This window comes from Amblyomma americanum, chromosome 1, assembly GCF_052857255.1.
Source record: "Amblyomma americanum isolate KBUSLIRL-KWMA chromosome 1, ASM5285725v1, whole genome shotgun sequence".
In the NCBI taxonomy this organism is placed as follows: Eukaryota; Metazoa; Arthropoda; class Arachnida; order Ixodida; family Ixodidae; genus Amblyomma; species Amblyomma americanum.
This window is the reverse complement of record NC_135497.1, coordinates 371,673,963-371,694,261: the sequence shown is the minus strand read 5'-3', so window position 1 is coordinate 371,694,261 and position 20,299 is coordinate 371,673,963. Positions and strand designations below refer to the sequence as shown.

The following is a 20,299-nucleotide window of genomic DNA, read 5'->3' as shown; positions in this document are numbered from 1 at the left end:
TTACGGAGTATTTTTAGCCGTTTTATTCACTAAGTAAGGGTCACAGCTTTGACTTCTCCAACTAAAGTACTAACGATTTCATTACATTCAGTGCATTTTTGGCGCTCTAGCAGTTTTTATTCACCAATTGCACTTAAGAAATTAACGGCCACTAATTAGCAGTCACTGCTCATTCACTCATTACCTATGCACTGTTAATCAGTACTGCTCTTATGCTTCCCTCCTATGCATCACATCAAACTCGCCATGGTACCACCGCACTCAACCAACACCACATCGAACGCACGACGCCGGTTCTTCCGCTCAGTGTTCCATAAAACGATTTCGCAATAAAATTCAGCAGGTCGTTTGTGCCAGCTCCTACTATTGCGGTCGATGAGTGGTTGCCGCTGCCGCTGTCCCATACGACACTCTGTCATATGGTTCAGATGAAATCCACTAGAGCCACGTTCACATTAGGAAACCGAACATTTGACCTTGCTCTGCACTCGCGACTGTTATATCAAAAGGGCTGCCGAACATAATACAAGTGCTTTATATGCCCGCACGGACTGTAAAAACCCTAACACAGACTGCTATTGCCAACGGCAAAACTAGGTTTGGTACACGCACCTAAACATCTTATTTTGTGACAGAGAAAGTTTATGAAGCTTGAGATCCACAAAGAAATTTGTTTCGCATAAGAACGCCCTATTCAGACGGCATAAACAGAAACGAAAACTACCCACAATGCAACTTACAGCATAACAAATGCTTTTACCACCATCTACGAAGATTTGCTAACTCAGTGAGGCCCCCGGCCAGCCCCGAAACACGTGCCAGCATTCAATGGGGCGGATGACCGACGGGCGCCTGGACGAAAAAGCGTGTCGTGTGCAGCATTGAGAGCTGGCGTGCGAGGAGAAACGAGGAGTACTCTGGCTAAAGACCTCAGCGGCTCCACCATCCCAGGTCAAGGAAGAATAAAAAACAAGAAAGGATGCAAACTTGATCTGGGCAACACCACCATCCTAGGTCACACAAAAACAAAAACTGAGAGATTATCAGAGCAGTCAAGATAATGACCACTGGAACAGAAAATTGCATGAGTGCACTGTCACTAGCCCACAAAGGTAGCAAAACGGAATGGTTGATGTCCTTTTGGCACGATTAAACGTAGAAAGGTGACAGATGAAAAAACAATTCCTTTTGAGATGCAAAAACAATTCACTCTCTCTTGTTTCCTTCTTTCTGTTTGTGTATAAAAACGCCACATCCTATTCAATAAACTCAGCTGAAAGTATGCGCTTTATTTGTTCCCGTTCTGTTTATGTGGTATCCTTATAAGTTAGCGCGACATCTCTACTATGAAGCACCAACTAGCACCCACTCTTGCCTTGTTAGCTTGCATGCAGCTGTTATTTATACAGGGCAGCCCACAGACGTGCATTTTTACGGCGACATCCCCCCGTGCACGCCCCATACACCGATGTTTCTTTGTTGCTTGGATTGGAAGGCTACCATTGGTACGCCTCCTCCTCCCCTCCTCTCGCCTCCTGTTTTCTCTTCTGATTTTTGGGAAAGGTGTGTTGACCGGGTTGTCTTTTTTTTTCTCTCGCTGCCTTGGTGTGGTTCGAACAGCGCTCGCCTCTGCAAAAGTTTGGAGCGAAATGGAAAGTGTTTCCCCTAGCATTATTCTTATTAGTTTCCATTCACTTTTTAGTGGCATGCGAAAAGCTTACAGCACCTAAAATTTGAAGATAATCATGAAATATTGGGGGGTGGGCGCTTATTAGGTCCAGGTGTGAAAATCTAGAACAGGCACATAGTGGAGGGGTCCCTTGGGTGCTCTGTGCCGCATAAGCACAGAAAATGCCCTTTCGAGCATTTTTTTGGAAAATGCTTGGCCGTGAGCTTCAAGGTATTGTCTGAATGATCTCACTGCCACTTTCCCCACCTCCCTCCACGATAAGTGTTGCAGGAATGCCGAAGAATGGGCACTTGATTTCTCATTGCTGTGTTTTTGAACTTCTCCCGGACATAGCACATAATCGCATGGGTGTTTGCTCGCTTTTCTTTTTTTGAAAATTCAAAACCTCAAGATAAAAAGAGATGGGCACTTATTCGAGCATGGGTAGGTGCTCTGTATTTAAGGCATCTGTCACAATATTCTAATGGTGATGAACTTTTTGTATTTCTAATTGCATTGCGAGATGTATTTTGCAAATTTTTTTATGAGGGGCATGCCTTTAAATATTTGCTTTGCAACTTCTAACATAAGTGTTTGGTACTGTGGTCTTGTAAAAGGGGATGGGGTGTAGAAGCAGCTTTTTGTATATATGTTATATTGTCTTCACCAGAGTGCTTCAAGGCCAAGCAATGGCAGAGCATTCAATTTCGAATGCAGCAAATGCAGGGGCCGTTCCTGTAATGATGGCAGCCGCAGCTACAACACTTATATGCGTGCTAGCCAGCGGTCCCATTAGTTGATTTGTGTGTAGTAAATTTTCAGAAGTGTCTTCCGCACAGTTGACAACGGAAGGATTAGTCTTTGCAGACACAGTCTCACATTTTTACCCCCTGCCTCCGATATATGTAGGCCTGTAGTCAACTTGATTCAGTCGTTGTTTCTTTTTAAATCTGGAGAGAATGAATTACAACCTTTTATTTCACTCCTAGCTGGCTGTATGTAATTTTAATTTTCAGGTACAGTTTGATACTAGGACCCACATGTCTTGGTCTACTGAAAATCCCACTTCAACTAATTGGAACTGCTGAGAATGCAGCTGGAACTGGTTGGCCAAAAATAGCTCAAAGCAGTTCTAATCAACTTGCTTCCATTTTTGGACATTCCGGCTGTTTTCTTTTACTTTGCTGGGCAACCAGCCAGAGTAAATGGACTTGCAGAGTATACTATGACAGATTATTAACATCTCTCTTGCTCACTTTCCGGTCTACAAAACTTTTGTTGTAGTGAATAAGCAACACATTTGTCTGTCAGTTCTGGCAATGTCAGTCTGCACTATAAAATGATAGAGGATTACAGGTATGTGAAATTGAACAGCATATGATTTGTTTTTCAGGCATACCTTGCCACCATCCAGAACCAAGAGCTGTTGAATGCTTCAGCAGATACAAAATTCTTGGACAAGCTGAAGCTGCAGTTGAAAGAAGTTTGCCTGGATAGAAGTCGGTATGCAGGTAAGTCTATGTCCACTACTCTAGCTTGATAGTGGGAGAATGTCCCGAATAGTTTTTTCATGTGGCTGTTATCTCAGTGGGGCGTGCTACCGCGTATGGCTCCACCACTACCATAAAGACATTTTCTTTACTTGTGATAGTGAAAGTTGTAGACTGAAGGTGTCTAGATATCAAATTATTGGTCATGAAGTTAGTAGAAATAATAAAATTTTTTTGCAAATCAAATCGAGTCTCAGTACAGGTTGTTCATACTGACGACAAATGCACTTCCATAAAACGGCACTGAAAAGAAAGTTAGATATTGTAAACAAATTTTCTTTTCATCCATCACTGATATAGTTTACTATTCCTACCTATCAGACAGTAAGGGAAGCGGAATCGTGTAGTAGTAATAGTAATAAACTGCTATTTTCACTGAATGCAACTGTTATACAAAGAACTCTTAAACAAGGTTGTCTAGAGTTGTTTGGTTAACAGTTGCATGCATTGAAAAGAAGCGTAATTTTGCAACCCAGTACAAGAGAAAACAACTGGAACCAATTTGTTTCCAACTGTTCCAATTGGAGCAATTGAGTTTTCAGTTGGAAGGATGTTCACGTTGGAAAGTCCAAATGGACTCCCTATTGAACCAATTGAGTTTACAACTAGTGAGCTCAATTGGTCATGCCAATTGCAGCCAATTGGTCTGTCTAGCGTACTTAACCCAATGTATTCATGTGAACATTTGCATATTCGACAAATAAGGCAAAACTAATATGGTTATAAAAACTTCAGGGCCTTCTTAACCACATCTGCGAAGAAAAAGATGCGAAAGCATTTAAATTGCATGCTGTGGTGTCTGTAATGTGTGTTTAATGTTCGTCGTACCAGAACTCCTACCAAAAATTTCCTGTCAAAACTCCGGTTGGAACCAATTCTATTTTCCAATTTTTTGTTCATTTAGTTGAACCTCAAGGGTTCATAGGTGGGATATTTCATGAGGGGTGGGCACATAAACAGCGGTTAACAATCAATGTTGCATGGTTATCATGAAGATGACTTTGCTTCCTCGATGGCAGTCTTAAAATGAGCAGGGTCGGGGGTTAGCGCTTGACCACTGGGAAGGTTATTCTAGTCATGAGATGTGTGCACAAAAAATGACTTCTGGAATGTAGTAGTGCGGACATGATGTGGATGACGCTGTTAGCATGGCCTGTGCGAGGAGTTCGACATACTGGTTCAATGAGCTGGGTGTCACGGTGTGAACAATGAACAAAAGCTTGCGATAAAGGGAGTGACGGGAAGCAAGAGATGGAAGTTGTAGTTGAAACTTTAAGGCGAATATGCTTAAGTATCTTGAGTAGTTTGAAAAAAAAACGATTCAAGAGCTGTAATAAGGTTAAACTGGTGTGGGTCAAACATTGCGCTAGCGTACTCAAGTTTAGGTCGCACACTTGTTTTATAAGTTAGTAATTTTAAGGAAGAAGGCACCATGCGTACGTTATGACTGAGGCATCCAATTGTTTGATTGTTAATACCAGGGTGCTGGAAATAGTTAGTAGAAATAATGGTAGTATTGTTAATTTTATGAGTAGGCGGAGTATAATTTCGGTGGCGGTAAAAAGGATAGTCTTTGTAGTATTCAGGGACATTAGCCACGTAGTGCACTATTGCTGTATACTATCCAGGCCATTTTGGAGGACAGAAGCATCGTCGGTGTTAGTTAGAGGGCGGTAGAGTTTGCAGTCCTGCGCAAAATGCCAGATGGTAGGTGTTACTGTGGAAGGCTTGCTAATGTATGCTAATAACAAGAAAGGGCCAATAAAACTGTGCTTGGGGTACTCCTGAAAGAACATGCGAGTAAGACGATACGAAACGATGAGCGGAAACAAATTGCCTGCGTATGGTTAAAAAGCTTCGAATCCAGTTCAAGACACACGGATGAAGGTTTAACAGAGACAGTTGTGGCAATCTGGGCTTCCCGCCATTGCCTTTGCACGGCTGTCGCCGCCATCCCGCGGTGTTCTCTTTCCCTTTCTCCCGCCTCAGGGGATGAAGAGGCGGCTGGGTGACTAATCACTGTCATTCGACCGCAGCTCCGCCCCAGCTTCCCAAGGGCCTTTGCCATTGGTGCCTTTTGGTGGGAATTCGGGGCCCGCTTGGGCAGCCGCGCGCCGCACGATCATCCGAGCTGGCCCAGAGAGACTCCTCCGAGAGAGCCTAACGTGCGCACGCTACTGTTCGTCCCAGCCGGCCTTTGCCATTTGGACCAGTGCATACTCAAGCTCGCCAGTGCGAGTCCTCAACCCGCAGCGGCTCGAGCCTGTCCAGGGGTCCAGCGGCCTCCGACAGGCGCACCTTGCGTTGACTGCCCACTCTCTCCCGCAAACGGCCCAACGACCGACACGAGAGACATCACAGCACTGCCGTGGAGACAATCTCCTGCAGCGGCGTGATAGTGGCGCGCATTGCTCTTGTCGCTCCGAGCGCGCAGTGGATCCTTGATCCTCATGTGCCCTGGGACGGGGTGACTGTTGGGTCTGTGTATCGCTGGAGGACGCTGGAGGAGGTCTCCTTTGTGAACTCGGAGGCCTGTGTCTTTGCAGCGAGTCGCTATCCTCTCTGCAGAGCTGGAGTGTGCCGCAGCGGTGCCCCAAGGTGCATGTGGTGACGGCTGATCGGGGTCCTTGGCTCGCACGAAGCCCGAACCCGCGGTGGTTAGTGGCCTGTGCCCACTGAAAACCCACAACTGGCCCCACGTTGGGCGCCAGTTGTGGGTTTCTCAGTGGGCACAGGCTACTAACCACCGCGAGTTCGGGTTTCGCGCGAGCCAAGGGCTCCGATCAGTCATCACCACAGGCCGCCAGCATTGGCTTGAGCGTTCGGTTGATTCGCTCGGTAAAGTTGGACTGGGGGGGATGGTAGGGTGAAGTGGTGTAGTGCTCGATTTCGAGGGAACGGCGCGTGTTACCGAACGCCCAAGCGGCTAAATAGGACGCATTGTCCGTGATCAGTGTTTCCGGAATGCTCAACCGACCGAACACTTCCTGGAGTTTATGCAGCACTGCTCGTGCTGATACTTTCCGAAGCGGGTAAAACTCGACCCATTTGGAAAAATGGTCAGCGATTGCCATCAGGTAAATGAACCCCTGCTTGCTCCTGGGGAAAGGCTCCCTCAAATCGCAGGTGGCCATGTGCCACAGATGCACACTGTCAATTGGTTTCACCATCCCTGGCGGCTTGCCACCCCGTGACTTCACCACTTGACAGACATGTCAGGAACGGGAATAGCAGAAAATGTCACACTTCGTGCCGGGCCACATCACCGATTGGCTCAGTTTTGCAAAAACTTAGGAGCCGCTCAGGTGACCGGCCAGTGGCTCTTCATGAGAGAATCTCAACAGTGCTCCTCTCAGACTTTTGGGGATAACCACCTTGAAAGGGTCAATGACTCATCATCAGTGGCTATGTATTTCAGCATGAGCCAGTCATGGTCCAGCAAATATTAATCCCCGGGACTCGCCGCGACACACGCTGGCTTTTGCCTTCCTGTGCCCGCTACAATACCAGTAGTGTCACGGCGCTTCGTCTCCCTGAGACCGTTGCTCATCTCGTGACAAAAGGAGTCATTTTGCTGGGCTTTCAGCAGCTCTTTCCGGCTGAAAATGATTCCAGTCATCCCAGAGGGGAGCCTGGTCTCGTCCCCGCTCAGGTTTGATGCCATAATTTCTGTTCGCATCGGCGTCTCCGAGGTGCTCATGAGGAGCTTTGCCTCTCGCCCACTTTGTGAAGCGCTGCTTGCCTGGCTAGCGGAATGGGTTTGCCCGTTTGTGGGCTCCCCCTTCTTGTCGCCCGGTGGCTCGTCCGCTGTTTCGCTCCCTCCGCTTTCCGGCGTCAAGCTCCGCTGGCCAGTGGGACACGGGATAGCGCATCAGCTACAACGTTCGTGCTCCCCTTTCGATACAGCACCGAAAAGTCGTAATGCTGTATCAGGAGAGCCCAGAGCGCCAGCCGACCCGCAGGCTGGCGGAGCCGCATCAGCCAGCTGAGTGCACTGTGCGTCATCCAACGTTACCGCAAAGGCAGCCAGCGGATGTGGTGCCTGGTCGTGCCGCGCCGCTCGGTCCCAAAGGAGAGCGTGAACAACGGAACGCTCAACACACAACACAAGGCCTTGGTCCTGGTCGTTGAGCGTGGCACTCTCCGAACGCCTTCACTGCGCAGCCAGTTATTGACGCCGGTGGGCAGATGAACGGCTTAAGCTGGGAAAATGCTCCGTCGCGATAGCCGCCATTCGCAATGTCCACCACGATCCCGTTTTCAGGAGAAAGTCCCTTCCGAGAATCATGGGCTCACTGAGCCCTGGGAGGTGGATGAAACATATGTGTCTTGTCCACTCTCCCCCCTGACAGTCAGCCTCGTGGCGCCAGCCGAATGGCCTACACCTTTCGCAAGGTTGAATGCCGTACGGCAGTCCCGCAAGCGCACCAAGTGCTTTTGCAAGAGGGAGAACACCTCTTCACTGAACAAGGAGGCACTGGCTCCCGTATCCAGTAATGCTGAAAATTCGCGGCCAGCAATGGTGACCGGAATAAACGGCGCCTGTGCACTACCAAGGCAGCTTGCTGTGTACGCTGAGGGGAATTAGCAAAGATTGTACCGCAAGGTGCACCTGTAGGAGGCCGCTGGACCCCTGGACAGGCTCGAGCCGCTGCGGGTCGAGGACCCGCACTGGCGAGCTTGAGTATGCACTGGTCCGAACGGCAAAGGCCGGCCCGGACGAACAGTAGCGTACCCACCTTACGCTGTCTCGGAGGAGTCTCTCTCTGGGCCCCGCTTGGATGGTCGCTCGGCGCGCGGCTGCCCAAGCGGGTCTTGAATTCCTGCCAAAGGCACCAATGGCAAAGGCCCTTGGGAAGCCGGAAAGGAGCTGCGGCCAAATGACAGTGATTAGTCGCCCATTCCGCCTCTCCGTCGCCTGAGGCGGGAGAAACTGAAAGAGAACGCGGGATGGCGGCGACAGCCACTCAAAGGCAACAGCGGGAATCCCGGATTCCCATACAATCTAAGTAAAAGGCGGGAACGGGGTACTTTGTCAAAAGCTTTCTCGAAGTCTAGGAATAGTGCATCAGTGGGAATATTGCGGCCTAGGTTGGAATGAATGTCATGCAGGAACAAAGCTAAATGGGTTTCACATGGATGGTCTTTCCGGAGTCCGTGCTAGTTGCGATGAAAAAAGTTAACCAATGTTAGAAATTCAGCAACATTAGAGTAAATGACGTGTTCCATGATCTTAGAGCATACAGTAGTTAGCGAAATGGGTCAGTAGTTACCTGGAGATGATCGATCACGTTTCTTGAAAACTGGACTTGCATTCCCAATTCGCCAGTTACGTGGAATGAAGCTAGTATCAAATGGCTGCTCAAAAGTGAGGGAAAGAATAAGACTGCAAACACGCTTATTGTTTTTTAAACCTTTGAAATTAATTCCATCAATACCATAGGAAGATTAACATTTTAGGGAGTCGATATTATTAACAATACCATGGGGGTTGAAGGAAATGCCGTTCATTGGTGAATATGGCGGTGGCAGAAGATCAGGAACACCGTGAGTTGTTTAGTTAGTAAAAACTGAACAGAATGTGTAGTTGAAGACATGGGGAACGTGGGATACACCTGCTGGTGAGCTTATATGCTATGCATGAGTCCTCGCTTTCTATAGTGTTCCATTACCTTCTGTTGGATTACCATGTGGGATTATACTGATCCGACCCACTGATCCACCCTGATCCATTTGTTTGCGTGGGCCTACTTCCGAAACCTTCCCAGTGCCCCGTGATTGGTCGCCCTCTGGTGGTCAGGCAGAGTTGTTGACGGCACAACTTTTTGAATCACACTCATAGATCACGGGGAGTCCTTGTACTGGTGCAGTGGTGCAGCGGTTAAGCGATGCACCACTGCCCCAGAAGGTGGACACAGCCACCAGTGGCGCTTGTGAGACCCTGGTTGCTGTTTCCAAGCTCCTGTAAGGCTCAAGCGCAGTGCCACGATGGGGGGAGGTGGCAACTGCATTAAATTTGGCAACAGTGGGCAGGTTGTGATTACGTCACAAGGTGACGTGACCTCTCTCAATCAGTCAGGGAATTGGGTGGGAGATTTAAAATTTCACAGTGCTCTTCAGTTGGTCAGTTGGGATCACATGACTGATGACATCATAAGGGAATTGACCAATCGGAATTTTGTTACGGAGAAGCCAGAAATTCTTTGTAAGACATTGGCCGAAATGCTATCGCATTGTTAGAGCTATCTGTTAAATCTGCTAAATTGTATTCATCCATTGCGCTATCACTGTGGTCGAAATAAATGAAATAACTGCGCTCAATGGGCCACCACCACTGGACCCAAGATGAAGGTTTCATAAATAGGGCCTAGAAGTGCATTTCCTAGATGTTTGTATTAAGCGTATGCTTAACTGTTGTGTTTTTGTGACAGAAGCCAACAGACATCAAAACCATGAAGTATAGGGGAAGTCTTCTTTTTTTTAATTTGTACTTTTCATCAATGGGAGATTATAATATAAGCATGAGAAAAACATATGCCGCCAGTGGGATCCAACCCACGACCTCTGAATTTTGTGTCCGATGCTCTAGCAACTGAGCTACAGCAGTGGCTGTCTAATGTTCTTCAATCTTCCCCTATGCTGCATGGTTTGGGTGACTGTCGGCTTCTTTCCATGTATGTCATAATGAGCACCTCTTTCCATCCCCTTGTCTGCTGTATAGTTCATCGAGGGCTTCGAAACTGGGAGTCTTGATGCCATAGGTACCACAAAAGGGTTCTTGCACAGATTTTGTCCTCACCGTTCAACCACGTTTCTATGTGGCACTTGTGGTAATACAGGACGTACTACGTCCGCCGCTATGGATGAGGGTGGCGCTGGTGAACACTCAAACCAAGCAGTACCAACCAAGCAGCATAGGTGCCGCTGCACTAGAGATATAAGCAGTTGAAAAAAAACACTGAAAATTTAGCAGAAAAGTTTTGTTTTCGTTTTTTTTCAATCAAGATAAAATTGGAAACAATCGATCTCTTTGGACGGAATTCTATTTTTTGCATTGCGGCTCATTCTTTGCTATGAGTTCTGGTTTCACTATCCAATTGTGGCATACACCTTCCATTGCTTGAAACCGGTGAAAGATCGTAATAGTCATTTTCAAATGGCACACCATGTTTTTTCATGTTTCGAATGTGTTTTGACGTATCTGAAAGTTTCTAGTTTGAGTATTGAATAGTAGTTTACTATAGAGTGAGTATTCCAAGTTTTCATTGTGGTTTATCCACATTCGCATGTTTGGAAACAATTTAACGTGTGTGGCTCGCCTACTGCTGAGAAAAAGCTATAAGTGTTTTGCACGTTCTGTGACGTGTCGCATGGCTTCCCTAACTTCACACTCCTCGAAAAACATCTGTTGTCCCACAAAAAGCACCCTCAAAATGTAAAGCAGCTATTTGACGTTGCATTCAAAAACAAACAATCTGGAAGCTTGTTGGCAGCTTCATCAAGTGAGCACCACAGCACCGGTGTCTCAATGGAACCTTCTTTGCTGAAAAAACCTGCAAGTGCTTCCTCTTTTGTGGGCAGAATCAAACCTCAGGTGCACAAAAAATTGATGAAGCCTTGTCGTAGGCTGTGCGTGCAACGAACACTCCTTTTGTACTGAAAAATGAGCGCTGGCTCGCTGCTTTCAAGCTTTGGCCTTCATGCGCACCACCTAGCCGGTATGTTTTGAGTGGCCACCTGCTTGATGCTGAGCATGAGTGAGTAAAAATTCGCCTAGCAGAGAGACTGACGAATTCATGTGATGTGCCTTACCATGCTCACAGATGGTTGGACCAACATTCGCAGAGAGTCACTTGTAAACTTTGTCATCACTGCAATGCAGCCTGTGTTTTAAAAATCGGTGAAATGGGTGCGAATTGGCACACGGTGTACATCAGCAGCGAGATCTCCCATGTCATTGACTCTCTGCAACTCCACGAAGTAGTTGCTTTAGCTACTGACGATGCGAGTAATATGCAGCAGGCAGCATGCCAGAAGGTTGTTGACAAATTTCCGGACTTTGCAACCGCTGGGTGCGCAGCACATGGGCTGACCCTGCTTCTCAACGATCTCATGCACCTAATTGTATTTGAAGGCATTTATGAAACATCCAGAAAAATATTCATATATGTGAAAAACACTCGCAGTAGTCACATAAGTTGCAGCTCCACTCCAACAAAAACAGGATTCAAGGTACAACAAAGGGAATTTCACAACTGCCAAGCAAGACAAGATGGGCAGCGTCACCCTTTCACTGCCAAGCTGCCTCAACAACAACGAAGCATTGCAGAGGTCTGTAATTGTGGCAGATCTAAAGGTGAAAAAATCGATATGGCAGGCTGTCTTGGACAAGGATCAGTTTTCCAAGGCCTTGTTGTCAGATATCTGCGAAGTTTTTCAGTTTATCAAAACTGAAGTCGCTGCGTCGCTGGAAACTAGCACCGTGACGTAAGAAGAACTGGCTCACATAATGCAAGTGATCAGCATGTGTGAGGATTTATGTGTGTGGCCCATTCACATTGCTCCTAACCTTCTAGACCAAAGTTATGTGGCCACAACCTTGGTGATGCGCAGGTTGTGGCCATGCTTGACTGGATTTCCAGCCAGACAGAGCACCTCTCTCTGGACGTCGGGAAACTCCTCTCTTAACGTCGCAGAATACTGAACCTGCCAGAGGATTTGGTCAAGAGAAGGAGTCTGGCAGGCAGCTCAATCCATCCACATGGTGGCAAGAACTTTCCTCCAACCAGCCCCTGAGCCCCCATCTTCTGTGGGTCAGAGTTTGGGAATGTGCTCACTAAACCACGTAACAGGCTCAGCGTCAGGAAGGCGTCATACGCTGCAACCTGGAAGTTGGGATGCAATAATGTAAGAATTATACGTGTTAATAAAATAAATATGTCAATCGTTGAATAGCTCTGTGCATAATCGTTCATGTTTTTTTCTGAAAAAAAAACATGAAGAAAACTTCTATTTTTTCGAGCGCCTGAAAATTTTATGAAATTTTACATCTATGTGCTGCTCAGTCATCATCAAAGCAGGAGAGGTTTTGCCGCAGTACCGCTTTATGAATCGTTTAACATCACATTCAATTTGTGAGGCTAAGAGACCCTGGATACTGCTGGCCATGTAAGTATACAAAGGAATAACCATTATTTAATGAATGAAAGGGGATATTTGAATGCGAACGGGACACCCCAAAGGTATATGTGCTATGAGAGATGCTGTAGTGGAGAGCTACGCACTGAGATTGCACTTTACTTGGGTGCCTTGTGTTTCGCCTCCATCGGAACGTGGCCAGGATCGAATGTGCATGCTCGGGCTTGGCAGTTGAGCGCCCCAGTCAGTGAGCTACCGCAGTAGGAAAACAACCTTTTACTGTCGATGATTTGCAGTGGTGCATCCCGGTGGGAATTTTTAGCTATTAGGCAAACATTTGGCCTCTCAATTAGAGCTTGTGACAGAGCCAACAATTTTAAATGAGTTACTATCGAGGTGGTGCGTCTTGTTCGAGTTTCATTTCCTTGCATGCTTCATTTTGGCTCCTGCTCGTGTATTTGCCCATCTTTGCACACCTAATATATTTTGCAGATTCATTATTTGCATCAGTTTCAGTAACCAGTTAGGTCACTGTCAAGCATTGGTGGAAGTTTTAAGATAAGCTGTATTGCGTCGTTGTCGCTGGCTTTGGCCGCGTCAGTGCGGCACCAGAACCGATGAGCCAACGCTTTTTAGTGCGCTAGCACTAGGGTTTCCTGTCAGCCGCTTAGCCGTTGTCTGGGCAGTTCCTTTGTGTGGGCAGGTTGTGATGATGTCACAAGGTCGCATGACCTAGATTGCCTCTCTGGGGATTTTAGTTTGCTAGCACTAGAGCCTACACTCGCCGATGTTTGCCTGGTCTCTCTGGGTGGGAGGTGGGGCACCCAGGTCACGTGACCGTGTGACGTCATCACAACCTTGCAGTTCAATTATTGACTAGCCATGAAAGGTAGCCCAGGAAGAACATCCTGGGTCCCACAAGCCCCACTGATGGCAGCAGCTACCATAGCAGAGAAGTGGCGCATCGCTTAAGCGCTGCAACATTACGCCAGGAGTGGTATGAGGACTCCCAGGAACCTATGAATATAAAAATAAAAAGTTGAGAATGACCAATGAGAGAATAAAAACTGAAATGCTAGCACACCTACTAATGTGCATCTGGCGTTAACCACGCTAAATTGTCAATAATTTGTTCAGGCATAACACAGAAATGTTCTGTGGCAGCAAACAGCAGGAGGAAGCTAATATTGAGACCTGTTTTCAAAACATTCCAAGCCCCATTTGCATATCCCAGCAGGGAAGCTTCCAAAGAAACAGCTATTCACGAGGCAAAGATGCTTGGTGATAATGCACTGCGAGACCAAAATAGTCAATTTTTATGATCTCAAATTTCTGCATTTTGCATTAACAGGTGTGGTTGTTTTGTATTGAACTGCTGAAATGAGTGAATAAACACAGGCTGTGAAGACTGCCTATCTACGTGTTATTACATAGCAGACCATTTTATATCTCAAAAGAGCATTTTATATTTCAAACGTCATGGGCGAGACTGTCATGTTGGCAGGTGAAAAGTGCTTTCATGCATTGAAACACAGCACTGGGAAAATAGGCATTCTTTTTTTCGGAAATTATAGAGGCGCATCTTTTTGCTTAGTGCCTAGTGAACACTGCATTATTGCACTTTTTAGAATTCCGGCTAATAGTTCTTTTGGACCTAACCCACTTTTTTCCAGATTTTGTGGAAGCCATGGTGTCAGCATTAAGTAAACGTATTATTATGATGAGGGATGTACCCGAGAAACAAGGTAGCTGAATTCATTCTTTGCAAAAGAACACATTTGCTGCTGTGCAACCACGATCAAAGACGCTAGCAAAGCATTATTTCACTTAACACGTTCTTATTCAGAATGCTTTTTACACCCTTACCAGAAGTTGTGCTGCAATGTCATGGTAAATGCTTCCACTGGCATGATGCTCAAAGTTACCTGTTTTGAATAGCCATGACCATAGTACCATATCGGTATATTTCATGAACCTTATTTGATTGTTTATTGATCTTTGTATTCGTCATGCAGGTACACAGAGAAAAGAAGGGTCACTAAACACAGACAAGCCGGTCTCCGGCTCTTAACATCAGGCCACCTGCAGACACTGGAGTTTTCAAAAAACGAGTCTGCATATGAGAGTTGGTGCAAAAGTGCTTGCCTCCATGACCTCAAGAACTCTGTACAGTGTGACTGCAAAGCTGTCAAAATGTGATGGAAAGTGGTTAGTGTTCATGTGTTGCTGGGGAAGGTTCTCTCTGCAAACACATTTTTCATGCTCTGTATGGCTTAATGCATCTTGCACAGCACGACCTGAGCTCAGTGTTAGAGGAAGTGTCCTGCACCGAGAAACCATAAGTATGATATAAGCTAAGGAATCTGAGAAAAGTGAGTTCGAGGATATGGTTTTCAGCTAAGACACTTGTGATATAATCAGCGGCGCACCACTGTATCATAAGGAGCGAACAGCATTTTCATCACTGAAGAGCAAGCATTCAAAGCTGTCTACATCAGACCTTGTGCCGATTCATGGCAAACTTAACGAGACTGTTTTAAAATCTTACCTTGCCACCAAAAAATGACCGATTTTGAGTGTTCTAAAGTAAAAATTACCGTATAAACGCATCTAAGGGCCGCAATTTCTTTTCCAGATTTGAGGGCCAATTTTCAGGGTGCGGCCCATACACGCGATATGCAAAAAAAATTATAAGTAAAAACACACCAATCAGGGATTGAGCGGCATTTATTTTTCGTTTAATCGTCACTCGCGGAGTATTCCGACTCCGAGCTGGTGCTGTGTTTGGTGCACGCTGATCCCACAAGAAGTCGCACAGCATGACCGCTGTCAATGTGTAGCCATTGTTTCGCACTTCCATCACTTAGCAGAGCAGCTCTTCTTTCAGTTCGGGAAACTTGCACGGCTTGCCTCGGGAAGCTCGCTTTTTGAAGCGTATGTTCCTCAATGCATCCTTTTGGTTGCACCATCATGGGACGCACTTCTTGGCTACATCGAATTTCCTGCCCGCCGCACGCTCTATTGGCGAGAGATAAAACCAGGCGCAGAAAGTTGCCAGTCATGATACTTGTAAGTAGTCGCAACCAAATATGCCTGTGTTCAAATTTGGTTGTATGATGAACTACCTTCTTGGTGCAAACTTAGCACACTAGCTTTGGCAGTGTTGCCTAAAATGTATGAAACAGGGTATGTGGTTTGGTTTATGGGGGTTTAACGTCCCAAAGCGACTCAGGCTATGAGGGACGCCGTAGTGAAGGGCTCCGGAAATTTCGACCACCTGGGGTTCTTTTACGTGCACTGACACACAGTACACGGGCCTCTAGAATTTCGCCTCCATCGAAATTCGACCGCCGCGTTCGGGATCGAACCCGCGTCTTTCGGGTCGGCAGCCGAGCGCCATAACCACTCAGCCACCGCGGCGGCTGAAACAGGGTATATGCACATCACGTTGCAACGTCAGCTAGAAAGAGTAGATGCACGTATAACAGAACAGTGAAGTGCACATATTATGAACTGTTAAACTTATTGTATTATATATTTGCACACTGTTGGTCATTACTGCCTCGATATTGTTAACAATGCTAAAAATAGTTAAGGTGAAAAGTTCACCCTCTCGGCGCCATATATATGGACAAAAATTTGCACTAACATTCTTGTAGACTTGCAATATTCGCAAAGTGGACTTGCAACTTTATTCGGAGTCCCATTCAGAGCCATTTAAGTACACACTTATGGAGCTCTGAAAGGGGCTCCTAATAAAGTTGCGGTATGCCTAGATTGTTGAAAGACCCCACTTCACAAACATCCTCCAGCAAGGATTTTTTTAATGCGTTATGTGGAAGCTTAGTTATCTGTAGTCAAATTTTGAACTTAAGCATCTTCATGCCTTTCTCTCTCGTCACTTTTTGCACGCTTAAATGTCAGCGCCCCACTGCCGGCCCCACCTACTCGGTCCCTCCGTAGAAAGGGTGCAGGGGGGAGGGGATGAGGAGGAGCTTCCGGCCGCGGCCATGGTAGCAGCGTGACGTCAAAAAGAGAAGCCACAGCGAACCATTCACAGCCTTCCGCTAGATGTAAGGAGCACTAGATGACATGTTGCGTGCGGATTCGGGCGAAAGCCCGGCACTGCAGACCGCTGCGAGGCGTGGAAGCGCTAATTTTTAAAAATATATTGTAAATGATCAGTTTGATTTCGAGGTCCTGTACGCGGCATGAACACTCAGTGGCCTGTACTGTACATAATGAAAGCGTACTATATAGACAACCTCAAACACCCTTTTCAGGGACCCTTTAATACAGTGGAACCCCAATTACGCCTCCTCCGTTCATGCGATGACGCGCATTTTACGACGCATTGGCGTGGGCCTGCCGAATGTCTCATAGGGATAATACATCAAAGGCCTCAATTATACAATGAAAAAATATGCACACCCTGCTTCGTGTGAGAGCCAGCGGGAGCCGTCCGGGATGGGACGCTGGCGGAGCACTGTATTGGCAGACGTGACGTCAACCAAGTTGGTTCCAAATCGGAATCACGATGGCGATGCGCTTGCATCGATGCGATCCAGAGCACGACGGCTTGTATGATGACAGTTCTGCCGACAGCTCGGGCTCTGACTCTTCGCATTTTTTGGGGGAAGGGGGGGGGTAATTTCAAGGAAGTCGTACTCTACTCCTTCCCTACAAACTCAACTCTTCCCTTCTTTTCATTCTAAACTTGTATAATCACCCTCAACATTGTCACCATCGCTTTGATTCTCTTTTCGCACACGCCCTTTCTGCTGCTGGTACTCGCCCCTTGCTCGTGGTGGGTGACTTCAATGCCCCCCACACCCAGCCTGCTGTTACCTCACACCCAATCCGAAGGGCTGGGCCCTGTGGAACCACATACACACCCACCGCTTTACCTTACACAACGATCCCGAGATCCCGACCCGGCTAGGTACTAGCGTCGCCCAAGACACATCCCCCGATCTCACGCTGACGCACAGAATTTCACATGCCACCTGGTTTAATACACACTAGGCAGTGACCATTACATCTGTACAACGTTGCATCTCCCAACACACACCCCTTGCCCCAGAGCCCCTTAGTGTCGCCAATTGGGAGAAATTCCGACAGACTCGTCACTCCACTGCCCCTCTCATATCGACAACCTCTCCACCTGGGTCCAGCAACTCCAGGACGATGTTCAGGCTTGTACTACTACCCTGCCCCCTGATACTCCCTTCACCCTCTATCGACTCTAAATTTCTCCACATGTGGGAAGCCAAGCAATGCCTCCTCTGGTGTTGGAAACAGCAAGCTCAAGAAACAGCTTACACCATACATAATTCAACTAGCTACTCAACAATGGGGTCAGGCGTGCGAAAGGATACACGGTCCACTCGGCACTTGACGCACGTGACAACTCCTTCACCAGCTCATTCACCCCACCTCCCTTTGTGCATCTCACAACCACATCACTAAACTAATCAGCTCGATCATCTGTTCACTACCCTCCATGCCCAGCACCTACCCCCATCCAACCTCATCCCTCTCCCTTTCTACACTGGCAACTCTAGCAAGGTTCTTGATGCCTCCATCACAGATGTGGAGGTTCTACATGCCCTCACGAAGCTCAAAACTACATCAGCACCCGGCCCTGACCTTGTTAGCTATAGAATCCTCCGAAATCTTGATATCCACTTTATCAAGGCTTTTACTGACATTTCAACCTCTGCTTTGACACTGGCACCCTACCATCCTTGTGGAAGGACGCCAGGGTCATACTCATCCTCAAGCCCCACAAACCCCTCCATCTCGACAACTTTCGACGTATTTCCCTCACCTCCTGCCTTGGCAAGACGTTTGAGCATATCACACTCACACACCTTACAAAACATATGGAGGACATGCAATCTCTTATATTCCCCTCATGCAAAATGTCCTGCTCAGTCATAAGCACGACATCCTTGTTCCCAATGGCAACGTGGATGCACAAGCCATACTAAGTCTCGACCCACATGGCGCGTTTAACAATGTGGCCCATGCTTCCATCTATTCTGGCCTTAACCACATTTCTTGCAGCTTCAAAACCTACTCTTACATCAGCAGCGTCCTCTTGTCCCGTACTGCTACCCTTGTCTTCGGTTCTGAGGAATCCCCTTCCTATGCCCTGGGAAGTTTCGGCACTCCCCAAGGCTCTGTCCTTTCACCATTCCTCTTCAATCAGGCTATGCTGCCCATACGAACTTCTCTTCGTTCCATCCCCTCCCTCAATTTCTCTCTCGAGATCTATGCCGATGACATTACCATCTGGATATCCAGAGACTCTGATGGTCACATTGAAGATACCCTCCAAACAGCTACAAGTATGGTAGTAGAGCATGCTGCCGCCATGAACCTACTCTGTGCTGCTACCAAGTCTCCTGCTCCTTCCCTCCCACCATTGTTATCCACACTCTCCCTCTATCACTGTTCACGTTAATGGTCACGCCATCCAAAAGGCTGCTCAAATTCGGGTACTTGGCCTTTTCATTCAGGCCAACCGACTGAACACTCATACTCTTCAAACCCTTCGTACGGCTGTCGATCACACCTTCCGCCTTATAGGGCGAGTGTCCAACAAGCATGGAGGTCTCCTCTTAGGCATAGTAGCAGCGCAAAAAAAACACACACACACACAAGAGAAGAATAGACATCAAGAAACACGCACAGACGCTGCACTCATAACTGATTTTATTCCAAGCTATCAAAGTGGAATATATAGGCTGTGTCACGCATGCGCGTTAAGAGAAAGAAAGAAGGCGTGCCATCACAACATCCTGATCATACATCTTATCTTGTAGCTGAAAAAAGTGCACGTTCCAAACTACACAGCAGAATTGACTTATCGCTAATACAATCACTGCCCCTTTTCTTTATATGGAAGGCTTCCAAAAGCTTTACCTCTGCCTAGGACCACAGTACTTTCAAAATGAGGCGAACACTTGCAAGAACTGCAGTGCTGAACTAAGCGCACGTCCTCACTGTTCTGTAAATTTAGTTGGTGCTTACTGATTCGATCGTTGAGGCATCTGCCTGTTTGGCCTACATAGGCCTTCCGGCAAGACAACGGTATCTCATAAACCACTCCTGTTTGGCAACGCACGCATGGCCTGGCATGCTTTCTTCCGCGACCTTTTTTTAAAGATTCCTTGCCGGAGATACGAGGGCATAGCTTAGGTATTTTTTCCGGAGCGGAAAAAACGAGAGGCACCCCAAACCTGCCTGCAACCTTCTTCAGGTTGTGCGAAATTTTATTCAGGAAGGGGACAACTTCCGGTCACACGCTCCTTTCATCTTCCCTCGCCTTCAGCCTGAAGCCTGAAGGCTGAATCCTGTTAACAAGATCTCAAAAGGGAAGCCACAATGAGCGACAAAACAAGTTTAAACAGACAAGAGGAAAAAATTCATATGTATTAGACAGCTAAAATCTAGTGACAGGGAACGCGTCAGAAACGTGATGATGGTGGGAGGGGAATGCACAAAAGGCAGCAAAACAAGCCTAAACAAGTAACAACAAGAAATTCATGACAGTATAATAAGACAGCGAAAATCTAGTGGCAGGGTGCGTGCCAGAAATCTGATGACCTAGAAATGCGATTTCCTTGGTAAACAGGGTGTGACAGTATACTCTCTCAGCTTCTTGCCTGAGCACACTGCCTGAGCTTCTTGGAATAAAATCAGCTGATAGTCAGTGCTCATGGTGTCTCCTTACTATGTTCCATCCTTTGCGCTGTTTCAAATATGAATAGTAACCAGCAAACCCAATTCGCAACAGTGGTGCAAAAGTATTATTTTTCTGTATTTAGATAACAAATCCAGAAACCAGACTACTAGCATGCTCCATTAATTCTCTTCTAACTTAATTTAAGCAATAGCCTGCTTAGCTTTCCTTACCGTGCCATAGGCCATCGTT

General features: G+C 46.9%; 1 pseudogene across 1 annotated transcript in view; it reads left to right on the top strand.

Annotated features, from left to right (window-relative positions):
* Window positions 1-20,299, top strand: part of LOC144122122 (rho-related BTB domain-containing protein 2-like) — a 77,211-nt pseudogene that overhangs the window by 36,505 nt on the left and 20,407 nt on the right. Inside the window, exon 5 of the transcript XR_013312810.1 lies at window positions 3,063-3,180. The product of XR_013312810.1 is annotated as a rho-related BTB domain-containing protein 2-like (transcript). The remainder of the gene's footprint in view (window positions 1-3,062; window positions 3,181-20,299) is intronic.